Source organism: Styela clava, chromosome 15 (genome assembly GCF_964204865.1).
Source record: "Styela clava chromosome 15, kaStyClav1.hap1.2, whole genome shotgun sequence".
Classification (NCBI taxonomy): Eukaryota; Metazoa; Chordata; class Ascidiacea; order Stolidobranchia; family Styelidae; genus Styela; species Styela clava.
The window spans coordinates 7,468,260-7,480,398 of record NC_135264.1 but is presented as its reverse complement, the minus strand read 5'-3'; the positions used below and the strand labels follow the sequence as shown (position 1 = coordinate 7,480,398).

Below are 12,139 nucleotides of genomic sequence, written 5' to 3'. Positions count from 1 at the left end.
TCAAAAAACAGAGAAAAAACGAATGGAACGGCGACGAATAAAAAAGCCTACGACACTCGGTATTCCCAGCCGGTCAACCATGCAAGTACTAACCGAGCCCGACTTTGCTTAACTTCCGAGATCGAACGAGATCGGGTGCATTCAACGTGGTATGGTTGTAGGCAATAAAGTAGTAGTCTATTCGGCTATTTTTATTTCGCAGTTGTTGGAAAACAGAGCAAAATCGAATGAAACGGCGACGAAAAGCCTACGACACTCGGTATTCCCAGCCGGTCACCCATGCAAGTACTAACCGAGCCCGACATTGCTTAACTTCCGAGATCGAACGAGATCGGGTGCATTCAACGTGGTATGGTTGTAAGCGATAAAGTAGTAGTCTATTCGGCTATTTGTATTTTGCAGTTGTTGAAAAACAGAGCAAAATCGAATGAAGCGGCGACGAAAAGCCTACGACACTCGGTATTCCCAGCCGGTCACCCATGCAAGTACTAACCGAGCCCGACATTGCTTAACTTCCGAGATCGAACGAGATCGGGTGCATTCGACGTGGTATGGTTGTAGGCGATAAAGTAGTAGTCTATTCGGCTATTTGTATTTCGCAGTTGTTGGAAAACAGAGCAAAATCGAATGAAACGGCGACGAAAAGGCTACGACACTCGGTATTCCCAGCCGGTCACCCATGCAAGTACTAACCGAGCCCGACATTGCTTAACTTCCGAGATCGAACGAGATCGGGTGCATTCAACGTGGTATGGTTGTAGGCGATAAAGCAGTAGTCTATTCGGCTATTTGTATTTCGCAGTTGTTGGAAAACAGAGCAAAATCGAATGAAACGGCGACGAAAAGCCTACGACACTCGGTATTCCCAGGCGGTCACCCATGCAAGTACTAACCGAGCCTGACATTGCTTAACTTCCAAGATCGAAAGATAACGGGTGCATTCAACGTGGTATGGTTGTAGGCGATAAAGTAGTAGTCTATTCGGCTATTTGTATTTCGCAGTTGTTGGAAAACAGAGCAAAATCGAATGAAACGGCGACAAAAAGCCTACGACACTTGGTATTCCCAGCCGGTCACCCATGCAAGTACTAACCGAGCCCGACATTGCTTAACTTCCGAGATCGAGTGCATTCAACGTGGTATGGTTGTGGGCGATAAAGTAGTAGTCTATTCGGCTATTTGTATTTCGCAGTTGTTTGAAAACAGAGCAAAATCGAATGAAACGGCGACGAAAAGCCTACGACACTCGGTATTCCCAGCATGTCACCCATGCAAGTACTAACCGAGCCCGACATTGCTTAACTTCCGAGATTGAACGAGATCGGGTGCATTCAACGTGGTATGGTTGTAGGCGATAAAGTAGTAGTCTATTCGGCTATTTGTATTTCGCAGTTGTTGGAAAACAGAGCAAAATCGAATGAAACGGCGACGAAGAGCCTACGACACTCGGTATTCCCAGCCGGTCACCCATGCAAGTACTAACCGAGCCCGACATTGCTTAACTTCCGAGATCGAACGAGATCGGATGCATTCAAAGTGGTATGGTTGTAGGCGATAAAGTAGTAGTCTATTCGGCTATTTGTATTTCGCAGTTGTTGGAAAACAGAGCAAAATCGAATGAAACGGCGACGAAAAGCCTACGACACTCGGTATTCCCAGCCGGTCACCCATGCAAGTACTAACCGAGCCTGACATTGCTTAACTTCCAAGATCGAAAGATAACGGGTGCATTCAACGTGGTATGGTTGTAGGCGATAAAGTAGTAGTCTATTCGGCTATTTGTATTTCGCAGTTGTTGGAAAACAGAGCAAAATCGAATGAAACGGCGACAAAAAGCCTACGACACTTGGTATTCCCAGCCGGTCACCCATGCAAGTACTAACCGAGCCCGACATTGCTTAACTTCCGAGATCGAGTGCATTCAACGTGGTATGGTTGTGGGCGATAAAGTAGTAGTCTATTCGGCTATTTGTATTTCGCAGTTGTTGGAAAACAGAGCAAAATCGAATGAAACGGCGACGAAAAGCCTACGACACTCGGTATTCCCAGCATGTCACCCATGCAAGTACTAACCGAGCCCGACATTGCTTAACTTCCGAGATCGAACGAGATCGGGTGCATTCAACGTGGTATGGTTGTAGGCGATAAAGTAGTAGTCTATTCGGCTATTTGTATTTCGCAGTTGTTGGAAAACAGAGCAAAATCGAATGAAACGGCGACGAAGAGCCTACGACACTCGGTATTCCCAGCCGGTCACCCATGCAAGTACTAACCGAGCCCTACATTGCTTAACTTCCGAGATCGAACGAGATCGGATGCATTCAACGTGGTATGGTTGTAGGCGATAAAGTAGTAGTCTATTCGGCTATTTGTATTTCGCAGTTGTTGGAAAACAGAGCAAAATCGAATGAAACGGCGACGAAAAGCCACGACACTCGGTATTCCCAGCCGGTCACCCATGCAAGTACTAACCGAGCCCGACATTGCTTAACTTCCGAGATCGAACGAGATCGGGTGCATTCAACGTGGTATGGTTGTAGGCGATAAAGTAGTAGTCTATTCGGCTATTTGTATTTTGCAGTTGTTGGAAAACAGAGCAAAATCGAATGAAGCGGCGACGAAAAGCCTACGACACTCGGTATTCCCAGCCGGTCACCCATGCAAGTACTAACCGAGCCCGACATTGCTTAACTTCCGAGATCGAACGAGATCGGGTGCATTCAACGTGGTATGGTAGTAGTCGATAAAGTAGTAGTCTGTTCTGCTATTTGTATTTTGCAGTTGTTAGAAAACAGAGAAAAAACGAATGGAACGGCGACGAAAAAAAAGCCTACGACACTCGGTATTCCCAGCCGGTCACCCATGCAAGTACTAACCGAGCCCGACATTGCTTAACTTCCGAGATCGAACGAGATCGGGTGCATTCAACGTGGTATGGTTGTAGGCAATAAAGTAGTAGTCTATTCGGCTATTTGTATTTCGCAGTTGTTGGAAAACAGAGCAAAATCGAATGAAACGGCGACGAAAAGCCTACGACACTCGGTATTCCCAGCCGGTCACCCATGCAAGTACTAACCGAGCCCGACATTGCTTAACTTCCGAGATCGAACGAGATCGGGTGCATTCAACGTGGTATGGTTGTAGGCGATAAAGTAGTAGTCTATTCGGCTATTTGTATTTTGCAGTTGTTGGAAAACAGAGCAAAATCGAATGAAGCGGCGACGAAAAGCCTACGACACTCGGTATTCCCAGCCGGTCACCCATGCAAGTACTAACCGAGCCCGACATTGCTTAACTTCCGAGACCGAACGAGATCGGGTGCATTCGACGTGGTATGGTTGTAGGCGATAAAGTAGTAGTCTATTCGGCTATTTGTATTTCGCAGTTGTTGGAAAACAGAGCAAAATCGAATGAAACGGCGACGAAAAGCCTACGACACTCGGTATTCCCAGCCGGTCACCCATGCAAGTACTAACCGAGCCCGACATTGCTTAACTTCCGAGATCGAACGAGATCGGGTGCATTCAACGTGGTATGGTTGTAGGCGATAAAGTAGTAGTCTATTCGGCTATTTGTATTTCGCAGTTGTTGGAAAACAGAGCAAAATTGAATGAAACGGCGACAAAAAGCCTACGACACTCGGTATTCCCAGCCGGTCACCCATGCAAGTACTAACCGAGCCCGACATTGCTTAACTTCCGAGATCGAGTGCATTCAACGTGGTATGGTTGTAAGCGATAAAGTAGTAGTCTATTCGGCTATTTGTATTTCGCAGTTGTTGGAAAACAGAGCAAAATCGAATGAAACGGCGACGAAAAGCCTACGACACTCGGTATTCCCAGCAGGTCACCCATGCAAGTACTAACTGAGCCCGACATTGCTTAACTTTCGAGATCAAACGAGATCGGGTGCATTCAACGTGGTATGGTTGTAGGCGATAAAGTAGTAGTCTATTCGGCTATTTGTATTTCACAGTTGTTGGAAAACAGAGCAAAATCGAATGAAACGGCGACGAAAAGCCTACGACACTCGGTATTCCCAGCCGGTCACCCATGCAAGTACTAACCGAGCCCGACATTGCTTAACTTCCGAGATCGAACGAGATCGGGTGCATTCAACGTGGTATGGTTGTAGGCGATAAAGTAGTAGTCTATTCGGCTATTTGTATTTCGCAGTTGTTGGGAAACAGAGCAAAATCGAATGAAACGGCGACGAAAAGCCTACGACACTCGGTATTCCCAGCCGGTCACCCATGCAAGTACTAACCGAGCCCGACATTGCTTAACTTCCGAGATCGAACGAGATCGGGTGCATTCAACGTGGTATGGTTGTAGGCGATAAAGTAGTAGTCTATTCGGCTATTTGTATTTTGCAGTTGTTGGAAAACAGAGCAAAATCGAATGAAGCGGCGACGAAAAGCCTACGACACTCGGTATTCCCAGCCGGTCACCCATGCAAGTACTAACCGAGCCCGACATTGCTTAACTTCCGAGATCGAACGAGATCGGGTGCATTCAACGTGGTATGGTTGTAGTCGATAAAGTAGTAGTCTGTTCTGCTATTTGTATTTTGCAGTTGTCAAAAAACAGAGAAAAAACGAATGGAACGGCGACGAAAAAAAAGCCTACGACACTCGGTATTCCCAGCCGGTCAACCATGCAAGTACTAACCGAGCCCGACTTTGCTTAACTTCCGAGATCGAACGAGATCGGGTGCATTCAACGTGGTATGGTTGTAGGCAATAAAGTAGTAGTCTATTCGGCTATTTGTATTTCGCAGTTGTTGGAAAACAGAGCAAAATCGAATGAAACGGCGACGAAAAGCCTACGACACTCGGTATTCCCAGCCGGTCACCCATGCAAGTACTAACCGAGCCCGACATTGCTTAACTTCCGAGATCGAACGAGATCGGGTGCATTCAACGTGGTATGGTTGTAAGCGATAAAGTAGTAGTCTATTCGGCTATTTGTATTTTGCAGTTGTTGAAAAACAGAGCAAAATCGAATGAAGCGGCGACGAAAAGCCTACGACACTCGGTATTCCCAGCCGGTCACCCATGCAAGTACTAACCGAGCCCGACATTGCTTAACTTCCGAGATCGAACGAGATCGGGTGCATTCGACGTGGTATGGTTGTAGGCGATAAAGTAGTAGTCTATTCGGCTATTTGTATTTCGCAGTTGTTGGAAAACAGAGCAAAATCGAATGAAACGGCGACGAAAAGGCTACGACACTCGGTATTCCCAGCCGGTCACCCATGCAAGTACTAACCGAGCCCGACATTGCTTAACTTCCGAGATCGAACGAGATCGGGTGCATTCAACGTGGTATGGTTGTAGGCGATAAAGCAGTAGTCTATTCGGCTATTTGTATTTCGCAGTTGTTGGAAAACAGAGCAAAATCGAATGAAACGGCGACGAAAAGCCTACGACACTCGGTATTCCCAGGCGGTCACCCATGCAAGTACTAACCGAGCCTGACATTGCTTAACTTCCAAGATCGAAAGATAACGGGTGCATTCAACGTGGTATGGTTGTAGGCGATAAAGTAGTAGTCTATTCGGCTATTTGTATTTCGCAGTTGTTGGAAAACAGAGCAAAATCGAATGAAACGGCGACAAAAAGCCTACGACACTTGGTATTCCCAGCCGGTCACCCATGCAAGTACTAACCGAGCCCGACATTGCTTAACTTCCGAGATCGAGTGCATTCAACGTGGTATGGTTGTGGGCGATAAAGTAGTAGTCTATTCGGCTATTTGTATTTCGCAGTTGTTTGAAAACAGAGCAAAATCGAATGAAACGGCGACGAAAAGCCTACGACACTCGGTATTCCCAGCATGTCACCCATGCAAGTACTAACCGAGCCCGACATTGCTTAACTTCCGAGATTGAACGAGATCGGGTGCATTCAACGTGGTATGGTTGTAGGCGATAAAGTAGTAGTCTATTCGGCTATTTGTATTTCGCAGTTGTTGGAAAACAGAGCAAAATCGAATGAAACGGCGACGAAGAGCCTACGACACTCGGTATTCCCAGCCGGTCACCCATGCAAGTACTAACCGAGCCCGACATTGCTTAACTTCCGAGATCGAACGAGATCGGATGCATTCAAAGTGGTATGGTTGTAGGCGATAAAGTAGTAGTCTATTCGGCTATTTGTATTTCGCAGTTGTTGGAAAACAGAGCAAAATCGAATGAAACGGCGACGAAAAGCCTACGACACTCGGTATTCCCAGCCGGTCACCCATGCAAGTACTAACCGAGCCTGACATTGCTTAACTTCCAAGATCGAAAGATAACGGGTGCATTCAACGTGGTATGGTTGTAGGCGATAAAGTAGTAGTCTATTCGGCTATTTGTATTTCGCAGTTGTTGGAAAACAGAGCAAAATCGAATGAAACGGCGACAAAAAGCCTACGACACTTGGTATTCCCAGCCGGTCACCCATGCAAGTACTAACCGAGCCCGACATTGCTTAACTTCCGAGATCGAGTGCATTCAACGTGGTATGGTTGTGGGCGATAAAGTAGTAGTCTATTCGGCTATTTGTATTTCGCAGTTGTTGGAAAACAGAGCAAAATCGAATGAAACGGCGACGAAAAGCCTACGACACTCGGTATTCCCAGCATGTCACCCATGCAAGTACTAACCGAGCCCGACATTGCTTAACTTCCGAGATCGAACGAGATCGGGTGCATTCAACGTGGTATGGTTGTAGGCGATAAAGTAGTAGTCTATTCGGCTATTTGTATTTCGCAGTTGTTGGAAAACAGAGCAAAATCGAATGAAACGGCGACGAAGAGCCTACGACACTCGGTATTCCCAGCCGGTCACCCATGCAAGTACTAACCGAGCCCTACATTGCTTAACTTCCGAGATCGAACGAGATCGGATGCATTCAACGTGGTATGGTTGTAGGCGATAAAGTAGTAGTCTATTCGGCTATTTGTATTTCGCAGTTGTTGGAAAACAGAGCAAAATCGAATGAAACGGCGACGAAAAGCCACGACACTCGGTATTCCCAGCCGGTCACCCATGCAAGTACTAACCGAGCCCGACATTGCTTAACTTCCGAGATCGAACGAGATCGGGTGCATTCAACGTGGTATGGTTGTAGGCGATAAAGTAGTAGTCTATTCGGCTATTTGTATTTTGCAGTTGTTGGAAAACAGAGCAAAATCGAATGAAGCGGCGACGAAAAGCCTACGACACTCGGTATTCCCAGCCGGTCACCCATGCAAGTACTAACCGAGCCCGACATTGCTTAACTTCCGAGATCGAACGAGATCGGGTGCATTCAACGTGGTATGGTAGTAGTCGATAAAGTAGTAGTCTGTTCTGCTATTTGTATTTTGCAGTTGTTAGAAAACAGAGAAAAAACGAATGGAACGGCGACGAAAAAAAAGCCTACGACACTCTGTATTCCCAGCCGGTCACCCATGCAAGTACTAACCGAGCCCGACATTGCTTAACTTCCGAGATCGAACGAGATCGGGTGCATTCAACGTGGTATGGTTGTAGGCAATAAAGTAGTAGTCTATTCGGCTATTTGTATTTCGCAGTTGTTGGAAAACAGAGCAAAATCGAATGAAACGGCGACGAAAAGCCTACGACACTCGGTATTCCCAGCCGGTCACCCATGCAAGTACTAACCGAGCCCGACATTGCTTAACTTCCGAGATCGAACGAGATCGGGTGCATTCAACGTGGTATGGTTGTAGGCGATAAAGTAGTAGTCTATTCGGCTATTTGTATTTTGCAGTTGTTGGAAAACAGAGCAAAATCGAATGAAGCGGCGACGAAAAGCCTACGACACTCGGTATTCCCAGCCGGTCACCCATGCAAGTACTAACCGAGCCCGACATTGCTTAACTTCCGAGACCGAACGAGATCGGGTGCATTCGACGTGGTATGGTTGTAGGCGATAAAGTAGTAGTCTATTCGGCTATTTGTATTTCGCAGTTGTTGGAAAACAGAGCAAAATCGAATGAAACGGCGACGAAAAGCCTACGACACTCGGTATTCCCAGCCGGTCACCCATGCAAGTACTAACCGAGCCCGACATTGCTTAACTTCCGAGATCGAACGAGATCGGGTGCATTCAACGTGGTATGGTTGTAGGCGATAAAGTAGTAGTCTATTCGGCTATTTGTATTTTGCAGTTGTTGGAAAACAGAGCAAAATCGAATGAAGCGGCGACGAAAAGCCTACGACACTCGGTATTCCCAGCCGGTCACCCATGCAAGTACTAACCGAGCCCGACATTGCTTAACTTCCGAGATCGAACGAGATCGGGTGCATTCAACGTGGTATGGTTGTAGTCGATAAAGTAGTAGTCTGTTCTGCTATTTGTATTTTGCAGTTGTTAGAAAACAGAGAAAAAACGAATGGAACGGCGACGAAAAAAAAGCCTACGACACTCGGTATTCCCAGCCGGTCACCCATGCAAGTACTAACCGAGCCCGACATTGCTTAACTTCCGAGATCGAACGAGATCGGGTGCATTCAACGTGGTATGGTTGTAGGCAATAAAGTAGTAGTCTATTCGGCTATTTGTATTTCGCAGTTGTTGGAAAACAGAGCAAAATCGAATGAAACGGCGACGAAAAGCCTACGACACTCGGTATTCCCAGCCGGTCACCCATGCAAGTACTAACCGAGCCCGACATTGCTTAACTTCCTAGATCGAACGAGATCGGGTGCATTCAACGTGGTATGGTTGTAGGCGATAAAGTAGTAGTCTATTCGGCTATTTGTATTTTGCAGTTGTTGGAAAACAGAGCAAAATCGAATGAAGCGGCGACGAAAAGCCTACGACACTCGGTATTCCCAGCCGGTCACCCATGCAAGTACTAACCGAGCCCGACATTGCTTAGCTTCCGAGATCGAGTGCATTCAACGTGGTATGGTTGTAGGCGATAAAGTAGTAGTCTATTCGGCTATTTGTATTTCGCAGTTGTTGAAAAACAGAGCAAAATCGAATGAAACGGCGACGAAAAGCCTACGACACTCGGTATTCCCAGCAGGTCACCCATGCAAGTACTAACCGAGCCCGACATTGCTTAACTTCCGAGATCGAACGAGATCGGGTGCATTCAACGTGGTATGGTTGTAGGCGATAAAGTAGTAGTCTATTCGGCTATTTGTATTTCGCAGTTGTTGGAAAACAGAGCAAAATCGAATGAAACGGCGACACGACATTCGGTATTCCCAGCCGGTCACCCATGCAAGTACTAACCGAGCCCGACATTGCGTAACTTCCGAGATCGAACGATAACGGGTGCATTCAACGTGGTATGGTTGTAGGCGATAAAGTAGTAGTGTATTCGGCTATTTGTATTTCGCAGTTGTTGGAAAACAGAGCAAAATCGAGTGAAACGGCGACAAAAAGCCTACGACACTCGGTATTCCCAGCCGGTCACCAATGCAAGTACTAACCGAGCCCGACATTGCTTAACTTCCGAGATCGAACGAGATCGGGTGCATTCAACGTGGTATGGTTGTAGGCGATAAAGTAGTAGTCTATTCGGCTATTTGTATTTCGCAGTTGTTGGAAAACAGAGCAAAATCGAATGAAACGGCGACGAAAAGCCTACGACACTCGGTATTCCCAGCCGGTCACCCATGCAAGTACTAACCGAGCCCGACATTGCTTAACTTCCGAGATCGAACGAGATCGGGTGCATTCAACGTGGTATGGTTGTAGGCGATAAAGTAGTAGTCTATTCGGCTATTTGTATTTCGCAGTTGTTGGAAAACAGAGCAAAATCGAATGAAACGGCGAGGAAAAGCCTACGACACTCGGTATTCCCAGCCGGTCACCCATGCAAGTACTAACCGAGCCCGACATTGCTTAACTTCCGAGATCGAACGAGATCGGGTGCATTCAACGTGGTATGGTTGTAGGCGATAAAGTAGTAGTCTATTCGGCTATTTGTATTTTGCAGTTGTTGGAAAACAGAGCAAAATCGAATGAAGCGGCGACGAAAAGCCTATGACACTCGGTATTCCCAGCCGGTCACCCATGCAAGTACTAACCAAGCCCGACATTGCTTAACTTCCGAGATCGAACGAGATCGGGTGCATTCAACGTGGTATGGTTGTAGACGATAAAAGTAGTAGTCTGTTCTGCTATTTGTATTTTGCAGTTGTTAGAAAACAGAGAAAAAACGAATGGAACGGCGACGAAAAGCCTACGACACTCGGTATTCCCAGCCGGTCACCCATGCAATTACTAACCGAGCCCGACATTGCTTAACTTCCGAGATCGAACGAGATCGGGTGCATTCAACGTGGTATGGTTGTAGGCGATAAAGTAGTAGTCTATTCGGCTATTTGTATTTCGCAGTTTTTGGAAAACAGAGCAAAATCGAATGAAACGGCGACGAAAAGCCTACGACACTCGGTATTCCCAGCCGGTCACCAATGCAAGTACTAACCGAGCCCGACTTTGCTTAACTTCCGAGATCGAACGAGATCGGGTGCATTCAACGTGGTATGGTTGTAGGCAATAAAGTGGTAGTCTATTCGGCTATTTGTATTTCGCAGTTGTTGGAAAACAGAGCAAAATCGAATGAAACGGCGACGAAAAGCCTACGACACTCGGTATTCCCAGCCGGTCACCCATGCAAGTACTAACCGAGCCCGACATTGCTTAACTTCCGAGATCGAACGAGATCGGGTGCATTCAACGTGGTATGGTTGCAGGCGATAAAGTAGTAGTCTATTCGGCTATTTGTATTTCGCAGTTTTTGGAAAACAGAGCAAAATCGAATGAAACGGCGACGAAAAGCCTACGACACTCGGTATTCCCAGCCGGTCACCCATGCAAGTACTAACCTAGCCCGACATTGCTTAACTTCCGAGATCGAACGAGATCGGGTGCATTCGACGTGGTATGGTTGTAGGCAATAAAGTAGTAGTCTATTCGGCTATTTGTATTTTGCAGTTGTTGGAAAACAGAGCAAAATCGAATGAAGCGGCGACGAAAAGCCTACGACACTCGGTATTCCCAGCCGGTCACCCATGCAAGTACTAACCGAGCCCGACATTGCTTAACTTCCGAGATCGAACGAGATCGGGTGCATTCGACGTGGTATGGTTGTAGGCAATAAAGTAGTAGTCTATTCGGCTATTTGTATTTCGCAGTTTTTGGAAAACAGAGCAAAATCGAATGAAACGGCGACGAAAAGCCTACGACACTCGGTATTCCCAGCCGGTCACCCATGCAAGTACTAACCGAGCCCGACATTGCTTAACTTCCGAGATCGAACGAGATCGGGTGCATTCAACGTGGTATGGTTGTAGGCGATAAAGTAGTAGTCTATTCGGCTATTTGTATTTCGCAGTTGTTGGAAAACAGAGCAAAATCGAATGAAACGGCGACGAAAAGCCTACGACACTCGGTATTCCCAGCCGGTCACCCATGCAAGTACTAACCGAGCCTGACATTGCTTAACTTCCAAGATCGAAAGATAACGGGTGCATTCAACGTGGTATGGTTGTAGGCGATAAAGTAGTAGTCTATTCGGCTATTTGTATTTCGCAGTTGTTGGAAAACAGAGCAAAATCGAATGAAACGGCGACAAAAAGCCTACGACACTCGGTATTCCCAGCCGGTCACCCATGCAAGTACTAACCGAGCCCGACATTGCTTAACTTCCGAGATCGAGTGCATTCAACGTGGTATGGTTGTAAGCGATAAAGTAGTAGTCTATTCGGCTATTTGTATTTCGCAGTTGTTGGAAAACAGAGCAAAATCGAATGAAACGGCGACGAAAAGCCTACGACACTCGGTATTCCCAGCAGGTCACCCATGCAAGTACTAACCGAGCCCGACATTGCTTAACTTCCGAGATCGAACGAGATCGGGTGCATTCAACGTGGTATGGTTGTAGGCGATAAAGTAGTAGTCTATTCGGCTATTTGTATTTCACAGTTGTTGGAAAACAGAGCAAAATCGAATGAAACGGCGACGAAAAGCCTACGACACTCGGTATTCCCAGCCGGTCACCCATGCAAGTACTAACCGAGCCCGACATTGCTTAACTTCCGAGATCGAACGAGATCGGGTGCATTCAACGTGGTATGGTTGTAGGCGATAAAGTAGTAGTCTATTCGGCTATTTGTATTTCGCAGT

At 46.7% G+C, this 12,139-nt stretch overlaps 46 non-coding genes and 14 pseudogenes across 46 annotated transcripts; all 60 read right to left on the bottom strand.

The window, feature by feature from the left end:
• Positions 1-44: 44 nt before the first annotated feature.
• LOC144416111 (5S ribosomal RNA) lies at positions 45-163 on the bottom strand. The gene has a single exon (XR_013472005.1). It is a non-coding gene; the product is annotated as a 5S ribosomal RNA (ribosomal RNA).
• Positions 164-244: 81 nt separating this feature from the next.
• LOC144414710 (5S ribosomal RNA) lies at positions 245-363 on the bottom strand. The gene has a single exon (XR_013470599.1). It is a non-coding gene; the product is annotated as a 5S ribosomal RNA (ribosomal RNA).
• An 81-nt stretch (positions 364-444) lies between these two features.
• On the bottom strand, positions 445-563 carry LOC144415449 (5S ribosomal RNA). Its single transcript, XR_013471341.1, has one exon. It is a non-coding gene; the product is annotated as a 5S ribosomal RNA (ribosomal RNA).
• Positions 564-644: 81 nt separating this feature from the next.
• On the bottom strand, positions 645-763 carry LOC144415944 (5S ribosomal RNA). The gene has a single exon (XR_013471838.1). It is a non-coding gene; the product is annotated as a 5S ribosomal RNA (ribosomal RNA).
• Positions 764-844: 81 nt separating this feature from the next.
• On the bottom strand, positions 845-963 carry LOC144412445 (5S ribosomal RNA; annotated as a pseudogene).
• Positions 964-1,044: 81 nt separating this feature from the next.
• Positions 1,045-1,153, bottom strand: LOC144412729 (5S ribosomal RNA; annotated as a pseudogene).
• Positions 1,154-1,234: 81 nt separating this feature from the next.
• LOC144417818 (5S ribosomal RNA) lies at positions 1,235-1,353 on the bottom strand (annotated as a pseudogene).
• Positions 1,354-1,434: 81 nt separating this feature from the next.
• Positions 1,435-1,553, bottom strand: LOC144415742 (5S ribosomal RNA). Its single transcript, XR_013471635.1, has one exon. It is a non-coding gene; the product is annotated as a 5S ribosomal RNA (ribosomal RNA).
• An 81-nt stretch (positions 1,554-1,634) lies between these two features.
• LOC144412797 (5S ribosomal RNA) lies at positions 1,635-1,753 on the bottom strand (annotated as a pseudogene).
• An 81-nt stretch (positions 1,754-1,834) lies between these two features.
• On the bottom strand, positions 1,835-1,943 carry LOC144412728 (5S ribosomal RNA; annotated as a pseudogene).
• Positions 1,944-2,024: 81 nt separating this feature from the next.
• On the bottom strand, positions 2,025-2,143 carry LOC144416722 (5S ribosomal RNA). Its single transcript, XR_013472615.1, has one exon. It is a non-coding gene; the product is annotated as a 5S ribosomal RNA (ribosomal RNA).
• An 81-nt stretch (positions 2,144-2,224) lies between these two features.
• Positions 2,225-2,343, bottom strand: LOC144415055 (5S ribosomal RNA). The gene has a single exon (XR_013470947.1). It is a non-coding gene; the product is annotated as a 5S ribosomal RNA (ribosomal RNA).
• Positions 2,344-2,423: 80 nt separating this feature from the next.
• Positions 2,424-2,542, bottom strand: LOC144417328 (5S ribosomal RNA). Its single transcript, XR_013473222.1, has one exon. It is a non-coding gene; the product is annotated as a 5S ribosomal RNA (ribosomal RNA).
• Positions 2,543-2,623: 81 nt separating this feature from the next.
• LOC144415771 (5S ribosomal RNA) lies at positions 2,624-2,742 on the bottom strand. The gene has a single exon (XR_013471664.1). It is a non-coding gene; the product is annotated as a 5S ribosomal RNA (ribosomal RNA).
• Positions 2,743-2,827: 85 nt separating this feature from the next.
• On the bottom strand, positions 2,828-2,946 carry LOC144417860 (5S ribosomal RNA). Its single transcript, XR_013473393.1, has one exon. It is a non-coding gene; the product is annotated as a 5S ribosomal RNA (ribosomal RNA).
• Positions 2,947-3,027: 81 nt separating this feature from the next.
• LOC144417849 (5S ribosomal RNA) lies at positions 3,028-3,146 on the bottom strand. The gene has a single exon (XR_013473392.1). It is a non-coding gene; the product is annotated as a 5S ribosomal RNA (ribosomal RNA).
• Positions 3,147-3,227: 81 nt separating this feature from the next.
• On the bottom strand, positions 3,228-3,346 carry LOC144416751 (5S ribosomal RNA). Its single transcript, XR_013472644.1, has one exon. It is a non-coding gene; the product is annotated as a 5S ribosomal RNA (ribosomal RNA).
• An 81-nt stretch (positions 3,347-3,427) lies between these two features.
• On the bottom strand, positions 3,428-3,546 carry LOC144417838 (5S ribosomal RNA). Its single transcript, XR_013473391.1, has one exon. It is a non-coding gene; the product is annotated as a 5S ribosomal RNA (ribosomal RNA).
• Positions 3,547-3,627: 81 nt separating this feature from the next.
• On the bottom strand, positions 3,628-3,736 carry LOC144412596 (5S ribosomal RNA; annotated as a pseudogene).
• Positions 3,737-3,817: 81 nt separating this feature from the next.
• On the bottom strand, positions 3,818-3,936 carry LOC144417068 (5S ribosomal RNA). The gene has a single exon (XR_013472961.1). It is a non-coding gene; the product is annotated as a 5S ribosomal RNA (ribosomal RNA).
• Positions 3,937-4,017: 81 nt separating this feature from the next.
• LOC144417827 (5S ribosomal RNA) lies at positions 4,018-4,136 on the bottom strand. The gene has a single exon (XR_013473390.1). It is a non-coding gene; the product is annotated as a 5S ribosomal RNA (ribosomal RNA).
• Positions 4,137-4,217: 81 nt separating this feature from the next.
• On the bottom strand, positions 4,218-4,336 carry LOC144417816 (5S ribosomal RNA). Its single transcript, XR_013473389.1, has one exon. It is a non-coding gene; the product is annotated as a 5S ribosomal RNA (ribosomal RNA).
• An 81-nt stretch (positions 4,337-4,417) lies between these two features.
• LOC144415230 (5S ribosomal RNA) lies at positions 4,418-4,536 on the bottom strand. Its single transcript, XR_013471122.1, has one exon. It is a non-coding gene; the product is annotated as a 5S ribosomal RNA (ribosomal RNA).
• An 85-nt stretch (positions 4,537-4,621) lies between these two features.
• Positions 4,622-4,740, bottom strand: LOC144416110 (5S ribosomal RNA). The gene has a single exon (XR_013472004.1). It is a non-coding gene; the product is annotated as a 5S ribosomal RNA (ribosomal RNA).
• Positions 4,741-4,821: 81 nt separating this feature from the next.
• LOC144414709 (5S ribosomal RNA) lies at positions 4,822-4,940 on the bottom strand. Its single transcript, XR_013470598.1, has one exon. It is a non-coding gene; the product is annotated as a 5S ribosomal RNA (ribosomal RNA).
• Positions 4,941-5,021: 81 nt separating this feature from the next.
• LOC144415448 (5S ribosomal RNA) lies at positions 5,022-5,140 on the bottom strand. Its single transcript, XR_013471340.1, has one exon. It is a non-coding gene; the product is annotated as a 5S ribosomal RNA (ribosomal RNA).
• Positions 5,141-5,221: 81 nt separating this feature from the next.
• Positions 5,222-5,340, bottom strand: LOC144415943 (5S ribosomal RNA). The gene has a single exon (XR_013471837.1). It is a non-coding gene; the product is annotated as a 5S ribosomal RNA (ribosomal RNA).
• Positions 5,341-5,421: 81 nt separating this feature from the next.
• LOC144412443 (5S ribosomal RNA) lies at positions 5,422-5,540 on the bottom strand (annotated as a pseudogene).
• An 81-nt stretch (positions 5,541-5,621) lies between these two features.
• On the bottom strand, positions 5,622-5,730 carry LOC144412727 (5S ribosomal RNA; annotated as a pseudogene).
• An 81-nt stretch (positions 5,731-5,811) lies between these two features.
• On the bottom strand, positions 5,812-5,930 carry LOC144417817 (5S ribosomal RNA; annotated as a pseudogene).
• An 81-nt stretch (positions 5,931-6,011) lies between these two features.
• On the bottom strand, positions 6,012-6,130 carry LOC144415741 (5S ribosomal RNA). The gene has a single exon (XR_013471634.1). It is a non-coding gene; the product is annotated as a 5S ribosomal RNA (ribosomal RNA).
• An 81-nt stretch (positions 6,131-6,211) lies between these two features.
• LOC144412796 (5S ribosomal RNA) lies at positions 6,212-6,330 on the bottom strand (annotated as a pseudogene).
• An 81-nt stretch (positions 6,331-6,411) lies between these two features.
• Positions 6,412-6,520, bottom strand: LOC144412725 (5S ribosomal RNA; annotated as a pseudogene).
• Positions 6,521-6,601: 81 nt separating this feature from the next.
• On the bottom strand, positions 6,602-6,720 carry LOC144416721 (5S ribosomal RNA). The gene has a single exon (XR_013472614.1). It is a non-coding gene; the product is annotated as a 5S ribosomal RNA (ribosomal RNA).
• An 81-nt stretch (positions 6,721-6,801) lies between these two features.
• LOC144415054 (5S ribosomal RNA) lies at positions 6,802-6,920 on the bottom strand. Its single transcript, XR_013470946.1, has one exon. It is a non-coding gene; the product is annotated as a 5S ribosomal RNA (ribosomal RNA).
• Positions 6,921-7,000: 80 nt separating this feature from the next.
• On the bottom strand, positions 7,001-7,119 carry LOC144417327 (5S ribosomal RNA). Its single transcript, XR_013473221.1, has one exon. It is a non-coding gene; the product is annotated as a 5S ribosomal RNA (ribosomal RNA).
• Positions 7,120-7,200: 81 nt separating this feature from the next.
• LOC144415770 (5S ribosomal RNA) lies at positions 7,201-7,319 on the bottom strand. The gene has a single exon (XR_013471663.1). It is a non-coding gene; the product is annotated as a 5S ribosomal RNA (ribosomal RNA).
• Positions 7,320-7,404: 85 nt separating this feature from the next.
• LOC144416665 (5S ribosomal RNA) lies at positions 7,405-7,523 on the bottom strand. Its single transcript, XR_013472558.1, has one exon. It is a non-coding gene; the product is annotated as a 5S ribosomal RNA (ribosomal RNA).
• An 81-nt stretch (positions 7,524-7,604) lies between these two features.
• LOC144417804 (5S ribosomal RNA) lies at positions 7,605-7,723 on the bottom strand. Its single transcript, XR_013473387.1, has one exon. It is a non-coding gene; the product is annotated as a 5S ribosomal RNA (ribosomal RNA).
• An 81-nt stretch (positions 7,724-7,804) lies between these two features.
• LOC144416750 (5S ribosomal RNA) lies at positions 7,805-7,923 on the bottom strand. Its single transcript, XR_013472643.1, has one exon. It is a non-coding gene; the product is annotated as a 5S ribosomal RNA (ribosomal RNA).
• An 81-nt stretch (positions 7,924-8,004) lies between these two features.
• Positions 8,005-8,123, bottom strand: LOC144417793 (5S ribosomal RNA). Its single transcript, XR_013473386.1, has one exon. It is a non-coding gene; the product is annotated as a 5S ribosomal RNA (ribosomal RNA).
• An 81-nt stretch (positions 8,124-8,204) lies between these two features.
• LOC144415229 (5S ribosomal RNA) lies at positions 8,205-8,323 on the bottom strand. The gene has a single exon (XR_013471121.1). It is a non-coding gene; the product is annotated as a 5S ribosomal RNA (ribosomal RNA).
• Positions 8,324-8,408: 85 nt separating this feature from the next.
• Positions 8,409-8,527, bottom strand: LOC144417782 (5S ribosomal RNA). Its single transcript, XR_013473385.1, has one exon. It is a non-coding gene; the product is annotated as a 5S ribosomal RNA (ribosomal RNA).
• An 81-nt stretch (positions 8,528-8,608) lies between these two features.
• On the bottom strand, positions 8,609-8,727 carry LOC144416849 (5S ribosomal RNA). Its single transcript, XR_013472742.1, has one exon. It is a non-coding gene; the product is annotated as a 5S ribosomal RNA (ribosomal RNA).
• An 81-nt stretch (positions 8,728-8,808) lies between these two features.
• On the bottom strand, positions 8,809-8,917 carry LOC144412484 (5S ribosomal RNA; annotated as a pseudogene).
• An 81-nt stretch (positions 8,918-8,998) lies between these two features.
• LOC144414264 (5S ribosomal RNA) lies at positions 8,999-9,117 on the bottom strand. The gene has a single exon (XR_013470154.1). It is a non-coding gene; the product is annotated as a 5S ribosomal RNA (ribosomal RNA).
• A 272-nt stretch (positions 9,118-9,389) lies between these two features.
• LOC144416792 (5S ribosomal RNA) lies at positions 9,390-9,508 on the bottom strand. The gene has a single exon (XR_013472685.1). It is a non-coding gene; the product is annotated as a 5S ribosomal RNA (ribosomal RNA).
• An 81-nt stretch (positions 9,509-9,589) lies between these two features.
• On the bottom strand, positions 9,590-9,708 carry LOC144417771 (5S ribosomal RNA). The gene has a single exon (XR_013473384.1). It is a non-coding gene; the product is annotated as a 5S ribosomal RNA (ribosomal RNA).
• An 81-nt stretch (positions 9,709-9,789) lies between these two features.
• On the bottom strand, positions 9,790-9,908 carry LOC144417760 (5S ribosomal RNA). The gene has a single exon (XR_013473383.1). It is a non-coding gene; the product is annotated as a 5S ribosomal RNA (ribosomal RNA).
• An 81-nt stretch (positions 9,909-9,989) lies between these two features.
• Positions 9,990-10,108, bottom strand: LOC144416125 (5S ribosomal RNA). The gene has a single exon (XR_013472019.1). It is a non-coding gene; the product is annotated as a 5S ribosomal RNA (ribosomal RNA).
• Positions 10,109-10,190: 82 nt separating this feature from the next.
• Positions 10,191-10,309, bottom strand: LOC144416221 (5S ribosomal RNA). The gene has a single exon (XR_013472115.1). It is a non-coding gene; the product is annotated as a 5S ribosomal RNA (ribosomal RNA).
• An 81-nt stretch (positions 10,310-10,390) lies between these two features.
• On the bottom strand, positions 10,391-10,509 carry LOC144417212 (5S ribosomal RNA). Its single transcript, XR_013473105.1, has one exon. It is a non-coding gene; the product is annotated as a 5S ribosomal RNA (ribosomal RNA).
• An 81-nt stretch (positions 10,510-10,590) lies between these two features.
• Positions 10,591-10,709, bottom strand: LOC144414774 (5S ribosomal RNA). Its single transcript, XR_013470664.1, has one exon. It is a non-coding gene; the product is annotated as a 5S ribosomal RNA (ribosomal RNA).
• An 81-nt stretch (positions 10,710-10,790) lies between these two features.
• Positions 10,791-10,909, bottom strand: LOC144414831 (5S ribosomal RNA). Its single transcript, XR_013470721.1, has one exon. It is a non-coding gene; the product is annotated as a 5S ribosomal RNA (ribosomal RNA).
• An 81-nt stretch (positions 10,910-10,990) lies between these two features.
• On the bottom strand, positions 10,991-11,109 carry LOC144415446 (5S ribosomal RNA). Its single transcript, XR_013471338.1, has one exon. It is a non-coding gene; the product is annotated as a 5S ribosomal RNA (ribosomal RNA).
• Positions 11,110-11,190: 81 nt separating this feature from the next.
• Positions 11,191-11,309, bottom strand: LOC144417749 (5S ribosomal RNA). The gene has a single exon (XR_013473381.1). It is a non-coding gene; the product is annotated as a 5S ribosomal RNA (ribosomal RNA).
• An 81-nt stretch (positions 11,310-11,390) lies between these two features.
• Positions 11,391-11,509, bottom strand: LOC144412795 (5S ribosomal RNA; annotated as a pseudogene).
• An 81-nt stretch (positions 11,510-11,590) lies between these two features.
• Positions 11,591-11,699, bottom strand: LOC144412595 (5S ribosomal RNA; annotated as a pseudogene).
• Positions 11,700-11,780: 81 nt separating this feature from the next.
• On the bottom strand, positions 11,781-11,899 carry LOC144414253 (5S ribosomal RNA). Its single transcript, XR_013470143.1, has one exon. It is a non-coding gene; the product is annotated as a 5S ribosomal RNA (ribosomal RNA).
• An 81-nt stretch (positions 11,900-11,980) lies between these two features.
• Positions 11,981-12,099, bottom strand: LOC144417737 (5S ribosomal RNA). The gene has a single exon (XR_013473380.1). It is a non-coding gene; the product is annotated as a 5S ribosomal RNA (ribosomal RNA).
• Positions 12,100-12,139: the final 40 nt, after the last annotated feature.